This window comes from Hordeum vulgare, chromosome 2H (assembly GCF_904849725.1).
Source record: "Hordeum vulgare subsp. vulgare chromosome 2H, MorexV3_pseudomolecules_assembly, whole genome shotgun sequence".
NCBI classification, from domain to species: domain Eukaryota; kingdom Viridiplantae; phylum Streptophyta; class Magnoliopsida; order Poales; family Poaceae; genus Hordeum; species Hordeum vulgare.
The window spans coordinates 230,796,081-230,811,498 of NC_058519.1; positions in this window are offsets into that span (position 1 = coordinate 230,796,081).

The following is a 15,418-nucleotide window of genomic DNA, read 5'->3' on the forward strand; positions in this document are numbered from 1 at the left end:
GAAGGACACATGCCGGTCAACCAATGTGTCCGGAGCAGTAGCGAACTACCAAGGCTCGTTGGATCACAAAGAGGCATTTCCTTGTAAGGAGTGCTACTAAAGTTCACGACTAGGTAACCGAACCCCATACATATCAAGTACGACACACGTACGCATGGCATACCGCTATGCATAGATACATCGATGGCATCACAACATAACCATAAACATACAAGCTTTATTTAAGAGGCTGGAAGAGCCACACACATAATATTACACATTAAGGGTCTCACGACCCATAATAGCAGTCATTCAGTTACAAGCCAGCGGAAGAGTTTAAACTGTCTGAGTACAGACAGGGCAACTAGAAGGCACATGGCCTGACTATACTACAAACCCAACGTAGGGCGAGATCGTAGCTGGGACACCTGCTACTCGTCGTCGTTGATGTCTACGAAGAACCCTCCATTAGGGTCATTAGCAACCTCTGCAACATTTATTAAGCAAACATGAGTACGAAGGTACTCAGCAAGACTTTAGGATAACTAACTACTCATGCAAGGTATCAAAACAGTATTGTGGGGTTTCATGCGGAAAGCCAGCATCTGACTCGTGGCTAGACAACTTGCATTTTTAAATAATTTTGACAATTTGATTTCTCGCACACGAGTCCACTAACACCACAAGAATACACTATCGTGGAATCATTCCGTCTCCATACGGAAATGCCGACCACGACACTCACGCTTATCTTGGCAATTTTATGAGTAGCCATTGAAGTTATCTATGAACAACATATGTCTCCAAGTAGTCCATATCCGCGGACGCGGCTATTCGAATAGATCATAACCCTGCAGGGGTGTACTTCGTCACACACGCTCTCACCACTTATCGCCATGTGCACGTCATGCACCTCCGCAACCTTCAAGCGGAGGCCCAGCGAGGGAGTCGGCCACGACCGTTAACCACACTAGTACCTAGTCCAGGTTTATCGCCTATCTGAGAGTAACCCGTACGGAAGTCCGGCCGAGGTTTCCGCCACGGCCTCAAACGATGTGCGCAGGGTTCCCAAGCCCACCATCCGGGTGCCACTTGGTACACCGTGCCACTGCCTACCGCATCACGGCCCACCTCTCAGGTCAGCACCATGCACGGCCTCCACCATTACTATAAACACCAGAAACTACTTGCAACTCCTGGACCGAGTACTAAGCGATTAATAGGCCGAGCGGGGTCATATTTCAGGGCCCAGCATGTGGTAGTATGTATTCTTGGATTACATACACAAAACTTAGTTCCTATGGACAGTTCCAATGAAACAACCCGCCATGTACTCCTACACAGCCTTTCACCGGTACCTTTACCAAATCAGGTTCAACACAGAACCTTTGCTTACCGAACACGTTCTCACAATTCTGTTCATCTCCCAGATGACAGACCATACACAACTCCAAGCATAGCATGCATAGCAGGATAAGGCACATCAAGGCTCAAGCAACTACCAGGTATGCTAGGTTGCAAGGTTCGGCTATTTACTGTGACAAGGTTAGGTCATGCAAAGGAAGTGGGTTCAACTAATCGTGGCAAAAGCGGTTGAAGCATTTGATCCTAGTGCAATAAATAAGTGCAGGAGCAAGAACATGGGAATTATCGGGATGATCAAAAGGGTTTCTTGCCTTGTTGCTCAGAGGAGGGACAATATCCGTCAGACGGATATTCGGTGGAATCCGAGGGTGCGGAGCCTACCGAAATGAATGGCAACAATCAATAACAATCATATGCAAACAAGATGATGCATGAGCATGGCATGAGAATGCAAGGTGATATTATTTTAATCAACATGTGTTAGGTTTGAAGTTGATTTGAATCACATTCAAAATCAATTCAAACGAGGTATTCTCGAATACCGATTTAATTGATTCGACCTGATGCTCAGATCAACTTGATGTTAACATGCATGAGATGTCATGTTAGGGTACTGATTTGTAATTAGGACAGTGTGTGATCATGTCAAACAAGGAGAAATTTAATTACTTTTCATATTCCATTTATAAAGTAATTATAGGAATTGACTTATTCCTTAATCTACTTGTTTGGGTTCTGTAACTTTTTCAAACATGAATTAAAATAGCATATTCAGATTCCTTGAATTTTTCTGATACTTTTTCATATATAAATTATTTTCATTGGAGTTACAGATTAATTTCTATGAATTTTTGAAGTTTTAATCATTTCTGGAATTATTTTTATACTGGAAAATACTTTTATTGCATCAGCATGACATCAGCAGGTCCATCTGGCCGTTGAAAGTCAAACCTGACGAGTGGGACCCACTGGTCAGTCTCTCTGGTCAATTTTAGATTAAGTTTAAACTTAATTAACTGATTAACCTTACTGGACCCACATGTCAGTGACTGATTAACTTATTTGAATTATTTTTATTAACTTTAAACTTGCGAGAGGCTGGCCCCACCAGTCAGTTGCTCAGGCCAGCCGAGATCCACCGGCGGCGAGGCCGTCCACGCCGGCGGGGAGCCTCCGGCGAGCACCAGAACCTCGGGGGGGGGGGGGGGCTCGGAAATGGCGCATAGAGCGCCAAACGCACGGCTGAGACCATGGAAGGAACGGCCACTCGATGGCACGCACGATGGGACAAGCCCCAGGGGCTGGGGTGGCCGGAATCAACGCCGGCGACGAGCTTGGCGGCGACCAAGTTCGGTCATCGTCGAGGCCATCGGATACGGGGTCAAAACGGTCGGGGTTGGGCACCTATCGCATCTACACAACGCCCTGAAGCTGTTGGTAGCCTCAGACGGACCAACACTTCACCGGAGGGTTACCGGCGACGAGCTGCAGCGGCGGTCCTCGTCGGGCTCCGGTGAAACTAGGGCTAGAGGAGGGGATCGACGGGGAAAACTTAGGGGAAAAGAACGCATGCTCACGGGGAGTGCAGAGCAGGGCTTAGACGGCTCGGGGAAGGCCTGGGGGCGACGAATCGAGCAGAGCTAGGCGGCGGCCGAAGGTTGAAGACGACGGTGTCGTGGGCGTTGCAGGGCTCGGGGTGGCTTCGGCTTCTGCAGGGAGGACCAGACCGACGAGGCGGAGCTAACGGCGTGCTCTGAGAGGGGATCCTATGGCTAGGGGCACGCGCAGCTCGAGCTTTGCTCGGTTCTAATGGCGGCAGAAGGGGGAGGAGAGATCCGAGAGGAGGGGGAAGAACTGACGCTGGGAATGGATAGGGGTGGCCTCGGGGAGCTTATCCCCGGCCTTGCCAGCGCGAGGCGGCGGTCAGGCAGGCGCACAGGTGCGTGGCCGCGCCGGAGAAGGCGGCGGCCACCTCCTGCTCCTATTGTCGCGAGGGAGGAGACGACTCAGGGAGATGGGCCGGGCCAGGCTAGGCGACAGGTAAGAGCTTCCCATTTTTTTTTTCTGTTTTTGTTTCTGTTTTAGCCACTTCAATATTTTGCTCTTTATTTCAGCTCCAAAACAAATTGTAAAAACTATGTTAAGCACCCTAGAATATTTGTTGGAATATTTCCAACCATTCCTAAAGTTTTCAACATTTTTGAAAGTTTAAAGTTTCTGATTTCAAATTTAAAATTTGAAACCGGTGGCTTTTTGCATTAATTTAAAATGCTTAAAGTGTCAAGAAAATAGTTCTCTCCAATGCTCATTTACTTTCATGATTTATCAGAAAGTTTGAACATTTCTTGAGGCCATTTTGGATTCATTGATTTTAACTAGTTTGAGATTTCCTTTATTTAAAGTAGTGGCTAGGGTTTTGAGTTTTTCCTTTGCCACTTTCTTGTTCTTGTTGAAAATTCTTAGATGCAAATGCAAATAAGACATGAGCTCAAGACTAACTTGCTTAAGGTGTCAGGGATGTGACAGTCATGTCGACCCGGGTTCTTTGTCGTTTGAACGCTAGCAACATATTCATATACATGAGCCAAAAGACGTAAACGGTCCCGGCCAAGGTAAGGTGGCAGCCGTGGAGTTTACCGTGCGTGAGGCCGCAAAGTGATGTGATGTGTTACACGCTGGGTTCTTATGACTTAGGATCGGGGTCCCGACAGCTTTGGTATCAGAGCTTGACTGCCTGTAGGATAACCAAGCCAAACTGGTCGATGTTGAGTCTAGCAACTCTTTAGTTATATAAGGGAATTGTTTGTGGAAGGGAACGTAAGGCTCTTTTTACTCCTTTCCTTGTGTCATTCTTATTCTGAGGCATCCTCTTCTTTATTCTACGGGGTTTAAGAATTAGGCTTTCTCATCTATTCATTAGGATGACGAGTTACTATGTTGGAGACTTATAGAAAAGTTGTTGTCTTTCTGGATCAGTGTCTCCATAAGAATTCAATTGTTATGTTGTTAGTTTTCTTGCAGGTTGCCTCATATTTCATGCGAGTACAGCCGTTATGCTGTCCGAGTTTTCCAAAGTTCCCAAATAATCTGATGCAATTGCAAATTCTCTCCTCTTATTTCCAATGTCTTTGGCCGAACAAAGCACACTAATAATTGTGTTGAGGTACTCTATTACCTCGACGTTTTGTTGAAGTATTAGGAAAACATGTTACTCCGAAAACCACCCAATAGTCTAGATGTGTTTTGGTTCCTAGTGTGATAATTTTCGCCATCATTTTGAAAAACATCTCGTGATGTTATATAGTTAGTTGGTATTCTATTTCTGGGTCTTTGAATCCAAGGATCATTATGCTCATCTCTGTTGATAGTGTTGCTAGTTCCTTTAGAATGATTAGTAACCTTGTTGTAGTTCCCAAGGTTCATGGTATATCATTCTTCCAACACCATGAATCATCTTTGGCAGAAGTTCTCCGTGAATTAAAGATGATAACAAGAGTGCTCGTGATGAGTTCTCTACTCCATATTGTGATTCTGCCTACTCTGCCCTTATGCATGGGTTATCTGGAAGAATCATGTTGAACTCGTTCGACATGCTAATCTATGCATCCACAACTCAAGAAACCATGTGCTCCAGAGTTGGCCCTAACTAGTTGTATTCTGACCTTCATTTATGAAAGGATAGTCAAGAGAAGTTGTGCATTCATGTCATCGATGTCTTCTATTTCGTGGCCTGTCAAGTTGTTCTATTCTCGAATGACTGGGAGAAGCTAACTCCAGTACCACATCCATTTCTTGGATTGGGTCAAAGTAGTTGTAATCCGCAGATCAAAATGCCAATCTGGGTTTTGTTCTGTTCTATCTTGGAGTATTATCTTCTTTTGTCTAGAATATTATGAGTATTGCACCATCTCTTATGAGCTCTTGATGTAGTGATACTTCTCGCTATCATTATTCATCCCTCGGTTTCCGTGTTGGTTTTAACCGGAATATCGACAAGTGAACCATGATGTGTGAAATCAATATTCCTAGCAATGCCATTGTTTAGTAGTTAATGGACAATAAATTCACTCTTATGGTGATGATGATTGAATCGTCATCCTAAGATTGACCGTGCTACCTAGTCCATGTTTCATGGTGCACTTTTCAATCAATGAGTTAGGATTTTGTCAATCCCTCGCTCTATTGATCACATCATCTTGCCCTGAAAAGCGAGATTGTTCCCGAGCTTAATAATATATCGGTGGTTCGTGATTTTCCGAATATCTTCTCGGAAGTATTACCAGGTTGTTTCCTGACTGTTATGATAGAGCTTGTGATCAAGTTGGTTTCTCTATAAGCCATCTTCTCCAAGAATCCGTATTGGATACCCCGAGCTAGTTGGTTAAGCTAAACAACAACTTGGAGAGTTGGAAGATAAAAGCTTCGCCTAAACTTAGTTCAATTTAAAGGGATATTTTTCCTGTTGTGTGAGTCTGAAGAAGATGATATTGTCATCGGCTGATTCGTGTGATCAATTGTTGCATATATTATCTTGTCCAATCTCGATTTGAGTATGGGCTATTGTCAAATCAAACTCAGAACCAATGATTTTCGTAACGGTGTCTTACTCAGGGTTTTCTTTGAGCCTACACTATTGTATTCTTTGATCTGACCAATGCTATTATCTTGCTCACATAGTTGTGGAAATCCATTTACATGGGTATCTTGATGAATTGTTGTTGAGCCCATCGGCAACATTCTCATTTGTTCCATGATCTATGTTGGACATTAAGCTAGTGCTGGAAAGTTTGTAGACATTGCATTCGTGTCTCGAACACGAGGTATATGTTAGGTGTAAGATGTGACTTCCTCTAATTCATGTGCATCTGATGCAAGTTGTCGCCGTGAATTCGAGAAAAGTTAATTTGTTTCTTCGGAATAATCCCAAGTCAATCATGCACGTGCGAAGTTTTCTATGGTTTGATAGATTGATCATCTTCACTCCATATGTATCTCCTAGCACACCAAGCCACTGATTGAATTGTTCAAGGAAAAGAAGTTAAGTGCCATTCCTGAAGGTACCAGACGGACTTGCACATGGCTTCGTCATCCGCAATGATGGTTCCCAAACCAGAACGCGGTAGTGTTTGTTGTAAGACTTTTCATGTTTTCATCATTGTCTTGGGCAGTGTGTTCACGTGGGTCTTGCAATCCAGCTCATGTTTTGGAGTTGTCTTTCATAGTTCATTTCCCGAGAATCTCGCAACGTTATCTCATCAATTTGTGTTGCAAACCTTCTTTTCAGACGTGCTGAGTCTGAAGCATCCTGTCACCAACCGGAGCTGAATCTCAGGCAGTAATAATGGTTGGAACTTTGCCAAGAATTATAATATTGGTCTCTATGTAACCCGGTAAAGTGGTGAAATGGCTAACACACCTAGCCGGAAGACTTGATATTATAATATCTTGCATCAGCAATCTTAGCCATCTTCCGTGAGGTTTTTGTATGACCTATTTTATAAGTTGTTCCTCATGGATCCCATTTGAGCCCGAAGTCCGACCAATATTTGATGTGCTAGATATAAAGCATGACCTACAATTGGGTTGTGCTAGTACATCAAGGAGAACATTAGAAGCGGATTGCTAAATGTCTCTCGGTCGATCAACCAGATTCCGTTCCCTTGGCACATCTGAGGTGAAATCTGAGGAAGTGTTGTCTTCCTTTGCATCTGCATCCTCCATCACTGTTCATCATAGTAGTAAGATGTGTCACCAAGATATTGGCACGGATGTTGGTAAACTTGATGAATATGGAAATGCTCAAGTTCTTGAGAGCACGCTCAGACACTAGGTTATATCCTCGGTAGTAACTGGAATGTGCCTTCCGTTCACCGAGTTGTTCTATAACCCTAGTTTCTTTCCAAACCTGAGTATGCTATTCTTTCAAATTCCTTCAAACAATCATTTTTGAATTGCCTTACCCTGGTATGAGGAGTTTCAATGATCTTTGGATCAAAAGTAATTCTTTTTGCCACTTAAAGGAATACCTCTATGCGTCATCTTCTAAGGTTCCCCGTTATGGTATGAAGGGCAATCTAGTCCTTGCTACTTTGAAAACCTCGTCACCATCTGTTTTAAGCGTGGATTGTTGCCTACCAATTGAACCTTTGTCATATGTCTCACTTCCTCGTTTCTGTCATGAGTGTTGTGTCTCAGCTCAAGGGACGTTCCTATGTCTCATTCTATGAGTTGATCATGAGTTGCCCGATCTTCAAGAAGATCGAGTCTTGTAGAGTCTATCTGTTCGTTTGTTGTCATGTTAGATGAAGACCTCGAAGACAAAGATGCCTAGATCAACCTGATGCAATGAATCAACACCTTCAAGAAGAGCAATTGGATCGTGAAGATTCCCATAGTCTAGTGCCCCTCCTCCTCTCCCCGACTACGCCTGAATCTCGGGACAAGATTCTTGTTTAGTGGGGGTGAGTTTTCACAGCCCTAGATTATAGCTTGTAGTTAGTTGCATCAGTGAGAATTCATGCATGCATTCAAATCAACTTAATACAATGGGGATGATCTACAATTAGGAAGTGATCAAAACCCAATGATTTGAAAAATTGACAACAAGGCAATAAAATTAATACCCTAAAAGGGACCAAGAAAATGTTCCAAATACTTTGTAAAATAGTGACATAAAATAAATTTGTCAAACCAAAATTCTAGGTTAGAGGAACTTTTGACAAAGGATTTTTGAGTTGACCAAATAGCTAATTGGAATGGAATTATTTTCATTCCTTCTATTTTAAAGTTTCAAAAATGTTGAAACTTTTATGTGGCATTGGATATTGTTATCTCTGTCACATAATAAAATTTTAGGGTTTTATTTTTGGTCAAACAATTTATTTTAAAACCTAAAACTAAATGCCACAAAGAAACCAAAACAGAAAAAGAAAAAAACAGAGGGAAGCCTTACCTGTCACTCATCTGGCAGGCCCAGCCCACCAGGGGCTCCCGTGTCATCTTCCTCCTCCTGCCAGTAGGCAAAGGGGAACATGAGCACGGGGCTGGTCACACCACCTCCTGCTCCCACCTCCTCCCTGCCTACCTGCCTCGTCGCCCTCCTCTCCCTTATCTCCGTGCCGCTGAGCCGCCCCGACCCCTCTGCCTCATCTTCTTCCTCCTCTCTCCCTCTCTTTTCCACTTTGCACTCTCTCTCTGAGGGATCCAAGCCGTCACCGATTCGTCGCCTTCGGTGCACCCCGACCCTGCCGTCGGCGCTTGAAGCACCGCCGTGAGCCCCTCTTCCCATTCCCTCTCTTTCCCACGAGTTTACGCTCCTCTAGCCGCCTCCCGTCGCGGAGCCCGAGCTCCCTGCCGCCGGCAATGGCCGCCGCGGCCAGGGCCTCTTCCTCGCCCGGCCGAGCACGCTGGCGTGTTCGGGGGGCCTGTAGTTGCTGCCCCAACCCTCAGTTCCTTCCTCCGTGCCCCCTAGCGATGACCCCGTCCTGCACGAGCAACGAACGCCGCCTCCGGCGCTGCTGCCACCGTCTCCGGCGATCCCCGCGCTCCAAACTTACCGGAATGGATGCGGCCCAACATGGGCTATCTCCAGGTGCTCTGTGTGCGTCAAACCGTCGCCGTTCATGCGCTTCCGGCACGTAGCCACCGTCGGTTTGGTCGCCGCCGACGAAGCTCCGGCGTGCTGACGTGGCCTGATGATTAGCACTAACCTACTGACTAATTAACCCCCCTACACACTTACAGAGGGCCCCACTGGTGAGTCAAACCTCACTTAGTGCGGGTCAACACAGGATTAGCCGCTGGGTCACTGACCAGTGGACCCCACTGGTCAGGTTTGACTTGGCCCAGGCGCTGTTGGCTGCTGACGAAGTGATGACATCACAGTGACGCAGTAATAGATTTTCTGATTTAATTTAAATCCAGGAAATTGCTAAAACTTGTAAAAATCATAGAAATTAAAATATAACTCGGATGGAAATAATTTATATATGAAAAAAGATCAAAAATCCAAAGAATCTGATTATGGCATTTTCATGCTGGTTTGAGGAAGTTAACAACACCAAATAGGCAAAATTATGAATAGGGTAAATTTAATAAATAGTTTGGAGTTGGAATTTGATTCCTATTTGAATTTCACTTCAATTACTATGTTAAAAAATTGAGCTAGCAAAACCAGTACCTCAAATTGCCATCTTCATGCATGTTAAAAACAAGTTATACGTGAGCATCAGGTCGAATCAATTAAAAGGGTATCCGGAAAATACCTTGTTGAAGTGATGTTTGAATCCTGATTCAAATCCAGCTTCAACCTAAGAAATGGTAGCTATATTGGCCCTGTCACATTTCATCTCCATTTCTTGATCATGAATCATAGTGTTGCATTTCCGTGAAGTAATTGTTGTTCCTTTCTTGTTTGCCGGTGTTGTTCCCTCCCGGTAGACGATGGTTTCGAAGATGTGATCGTTGACATTGATGAAGACTCATTGCTATCTTCAGACATGTCAGGCAAGCAAACCCCCTTGAGCATATTGAAATAAACCCACTCTCTCGCTCCTGCTCTCTTTTACTGCATTAGGACAAACACGACTCAACTGTACATGTTATCGGTAATTGAACCCATTCCTCTGCATGACCTGATTTTGTCACAGTAAATAGTTGAAACCACTTAGCATGAGTAGCAACTGCTTGAGCCTTGTTGTGCTTACTCATCCATGCTTGTTTACAATGCCTGCTATGCTTAGAGTCGTGTCGGGTCTGATCCATCTGGATGATGAATCGGAATGGTTGTGATCATGTCCTACAGTGTGAGAGTAAAAGTGTGAATCCGATTTGGTAAAGGTAGTGATGAGAGTCCATGTAGGAGTACATGGTGGGTTTTCTCATTGGGACCGTCCTTAAGAACTTAGTTCTGTGTATGTTATCCAAAACAAGATACTACCACACATTGGGATACTTAATTGACCCTCTTGGATTATTAATCGCCTAGATCTTTGTCTAGGAGTTGCAACTAGTTTCTGGTGTTTGTAGGAAAAGTGTTGGTGGCCGAGTTTAGCTCTGCCCGACGGGGTAGGCTTCTCTGCGGTAGATACACAGTGGCACGGTGTACCAAGTGGCACCCGGATGGTGGGCTTGGGAACCCTGCGCACATCGTTTGGGGCTATAGAGGAAACCTCGACCGGACTTCCTTGGGGGTTCAGTCTCAAATAGGCGATAAACCTGGACTAGGGTCTTGTGTGGTTAACGGTCGTGGCCGACCCCCACGCCAGTGCTTCCGCTTGAAGGTTGCCGAGATGCATGACGTGCACATGGTGATAAGTAGTGGAAGCGTGTGTGAAGAAGTATACCCCTGCAGGGTGTTTTAATCAATTCGAATAGCCGCGTCCTCGGATCTGGACTACTTGGAAACATTACATGGTACATAGACAACTTAAATGGATACTCTAAAACAGGCAAGATAAGTGTGAGTTCTATGGAAGGCTTTCTCGTAGGGAGACGAGAGTGGATCCATAGTGGTGTATTGAATTGGTGAATATGTGGACTCGTGTGCGCTATCCCACCTCAAAGAAAGAACTTGTAGTCGCAGTACAGGTTAGCCAAGAGTCAAAGCTGGCTTGCTGCAATCAAACCCCACAATCCTTTCATTGAAACATGATGTGTATGTAGATAGTTCTAATGTAAGACTTGCTGAGTACCTTTGTACTCACTCTTGCTTTATTTATGTTTTTTCAGAGAAGTTTTAGACTCATTATAAGGTTCTACGCGATGTGTTCGATGTTGACCGAAATAGCTTGGAATCCCAGACAGAGGTCTGGCTCCTTTGGTAGGGTCGTAGTAGCTTTTCAAGCTCTTCCAGCCACTTTTAGTAGATGTATGTACCCAGACATGATTTGCTTCCGCTTGTTGTTTGTATCACTTGAGTGTCGGGTCACAGGACCCCTGTTTGTAATAACACACTATGTTGATTCTTATGAGTCCTTAATAAAAGCTTGAGTCATAGAGTTATGTTGTGATGCCATGTTGTATCTACACATATCGTGCATATTGTGTGTATGTTATGAAATGCATTATATGTGTGGGATTCGATACCTAGTTGTGTGCCTTTAGTAGTACTCTTTACAGGGAAATGCCTCTTTGTGCTTCTATCGAGCCTTGGTATCTTGCTACTGCTCTAGACACATTGATTGACTGGCGTGTATCCTTCTTTGCTGCTGTGTTTGTCCCCTCGGGGAAATGTCACGTGGTGTAATGGAGTCCTTGTAGCTTGCTATGACTCGTCTACACACGCTTTTGATCGACACCTGCCTTGCTGGGTTATGTATGCCTGTCGTTGTATGGATGTACCGCTTGGGTTTATAACTAGTCATGTCGACCCGGGTTCTTTGTCGTTTGAATGCTAACAACATATTCATATACGTGAGCCAAAAGACGCAAACGGTCCCGGCCAAGGTAAGGTGGGTGACGTGGAGTTTACCATGCGTGAGGCCGCAAAGTGATGTGATGTGTTATAGGCTGGGTTCTTATGACTTAGGATCGGGGTCCCGACAGGATCGCAGTGGGAGTCGATCTTAACACCTTCGTCGAAGTGGTGGAATCTTCGGCCTCTGAGTGACGCTCGCAGAAAAAACACTTAAGATTTAATTTGCCTCGGTATGCCGAGTGACTTTATGTAACCTCAAACACCGAGTGCGATCTGGCCCCTCTCTTTTGCATACGTGTGAACTTACTTATTCTAGCCGCCAACTTGAAGTTGGGGGGAATATTAGCAGAACGGATTGCTCCACTGAATCACTCGAGAATAGAAACTACAATACCACTTCCACTCGGAAAATCTTTGTCGAAACCATCTGTGTGAGATCTTCCCCTGTCAATCCTCCTGTGGGCGAGTACATTTCTCGCATCAAATCCAGTACTCCTCTCATCACCGAACGAGCGCCTATCGTCGTAGTTTCGGGACACATACGAACCACTCCTCGGAGGAGAATGCACCCAACGGCGGTCTTCACGGTGATAACGGGGAGCGAACTGATTCCGCCCCTGGTCTCTCTGTTGATTATCTCGATAACCCCCGTCTCTGCGACGCTGAGGTGACCCATGACTGAAAACTAAACGAACTATATCTGATCTGGTGAATTATTGTGCAACCTATTGACCGTCTGCAATATAACTGAGTTTTCTTTCTGTGCTTCTTGAAGCAAAGTACGAATCTGCTCTAAGCCTCTAACAGCCTATGAGTCCGATGCCTGAATAGAATCTGCTATCTTAGCGGCGGCTGCAACATTTAGTACTGGAGTACGATATATCTCAATGTTGTCCTATCATCCACTCGAGAAGAGTTTTCGCTGACGCCGACTCGAAGATGGAGGACGACAACAGGCATGTCGAGTCGACGGTTCGCTGACCTCGTGTTCGCTACAACCGAACCCGGGCGGGCTCTCCATAGAACCCACCATGAAGACCTCCACTGCTAGATTGAAGCTCTCGCACTTAGAAGGAACATCTGACTTATCTGACGCCGAGTGGATCGGGCTCCAGAGAGGTTCAACAGGCTCGATGGGAGCAACCTGCGGAAACGACAAAGATGACGCCTCGCGAGCTCCTACGTGCTGCACCCATCGCTGAAGTCATGAGTGACCGGAGATGCTTGTGACGACGTACAACGAAGCGAACGGTCGACAATGGAGTCGACGGCTGCCGAAGGAGTACGCCAAAGAAGCTTGCACTGAAGTGTGTTGCCCCGTGGATCTGGAGCGCCTCGATGTCGAGAGGGACCTCCTGAAGCCATGCCGAGTCATCCGCAACGAAGATGAGCGTGCCGAAATGGATCTCGCAGCCAAGAACGAATCGCAACTCGAAGATATGACATAGAGTGAAGATTGTAAACTTTCCAGAAGTCGCTTAGACGCCTGCCCCACGGTGGGCCCCAACTATCGTGGGAATGAACTTGACAGTAGAGTTGTAGGGTACGAAAGGAGAGTGAAAAGTCCTAGCTACGACAATCTTGTACGCAAGATATATGAGTTCATCACCTCTTGTAGAGGTAACAGTCCTACGCCTCAGTGCTCGGGAGCTCTTGTGGTTTAGAATGTGTGTTACAGGGGGTGCGAACCCTTGTGCCAGAGGGGAGGGGTGGCTTATATAGAGTTTGCTACCCCTCATCAAGGCCCCAACATCTAAGGGTTCGATCAATATAGTTTGAAGGTGTACATTACTGATAATGTATGTATGTAATTAATGCTATTCATGATGATCAGCCGAACGCTCTCCTACTGGCCTCCCTGGAGTGGCCTTTGGTCTTCTGCGTCGACTGATTTCTTCCGAGTGGAAGTTGGTTGTCGAGTGAAGGGAAACATGTTCCGAGTGACTTCTTACCGAGTAACTTTAGACGGCATGGCTATCGAGTCGGAATCTTCTTCGTGACCATGAAGTCTTTAATGAGGTACCCTTGGGTAGGACATCTAGGTCAGGCCTCTAACCCTACCCTAGGTACATATCCCCATCAGGTGAGACAAGACTTGAAAGGATATCAGTATTAGGGAAGAGCTCCAACCCACACCCCTTAAAATAATGAAGTAGATGATCAAGGATATTTTTTGTTTCCATAGATAACGAGACACACAAGGGTAAAACTATGTCAAAAACCAAAGATGGTTATCGCCCCCAGCTTGCTTCACGCTCGACGAGGATGAGCTTTCTCAAGTTTTCAAGTGCCTCAAAGGCATCAAATTTCCTTCCGGTTACTTGGGGTTCAAGCGCAAATATCTTTGCATAAAAAGCAAAGGCTTAGCAATATGAAGTCCCATTACTATCATGATGATGCCATGGTTACTTCTGGTAGATCTCAAAGGGATAATGGACGATCACGTCATCAACACACTTCTTGACTTCTGCAATATTTTCGATGTTATCTCTCGAGAGTCGATCAGCATGCGACATCTCACACGACTACAAGAGGAGATCATTTCAATAGTATGTGAGCTTGAGATATATTTACCACCGTCATTCTTTGATGTTATGGTGCATCTTCTAGTTCATAATGTTCCTAAGTTTAAATACCTTGGACCGACATTCTTGCATTCCATGTCCCTATTTGAACGGATGAATGGAACTCTCAAGGGTTAGGTTCGTAACAGGGCCCGTCCGGATGGAAATATCGTCCATGCCGATCTGACCAACGTGTGCATATCATTCTGCAAAAATTATATAGATGATGAAGCATGCTGATAGGCTTGAAGGAGTAGATCACTCATAGTTGAAGCATGATTTAAATCTAGATATACAAAACCGTCAAGATGACTTCGACACAACACACACATTATTTTACAACATGCAAATATAATCACTCCTTGGCAGCAAACTCAGAAGGACACCTTAACGAGAGAGCATGCAATGGCAGGGAGGCAAAGGGCGGAGACCCAGATCATTAGAGAGCACAACTCGAAATTTGCAGCTTGTTTCAAAGAGACAATTTGGGATAAACCACTGCCAAAGGGTACTGCCAATGCAAATCTCATCAATGCATTAGTAGTAGGACCGCCGTGCACCATCGCCACTTACCAATCATATGATATCAATGGATGGTAAAGGCTAGTCGTGTTGTTGTCAGGAGAGCGAAGAAGAGCATCATTAGGATGGACCTGAAATAAGAGGACAACTATGATGACGGCGAACATTACACTATGAGAAGGATCAGAACTGCATTGCCTACGACATGACATCCCTTCATGAGGAAGAGTGATAGCGCAGGATGGAAGTATTAAAACAAGACTGAAAAGACCCAAACCATCATTAAGTGTATCTCCTAAATTGCATTGTATACTTTGAATGAATCATCCGTACCATATTTATGTACTCTGAAACACCTGAAGAATTTGTCTTGATCTAATATCTCTATATGCATTGTCAAACGTCATCTCTCAATATGGACGGAAACCTAATTAAAAAACAAATAATGCTGGCATGAGACACGTCATTGGTGCCACGACTAACAACTAAACAACACATAATGTTTTGAGGGAAAAGAATAACTCATTTGCAGCCTCCTCCCCCATCTTGTGATGCCGTCAGACATTGTGCC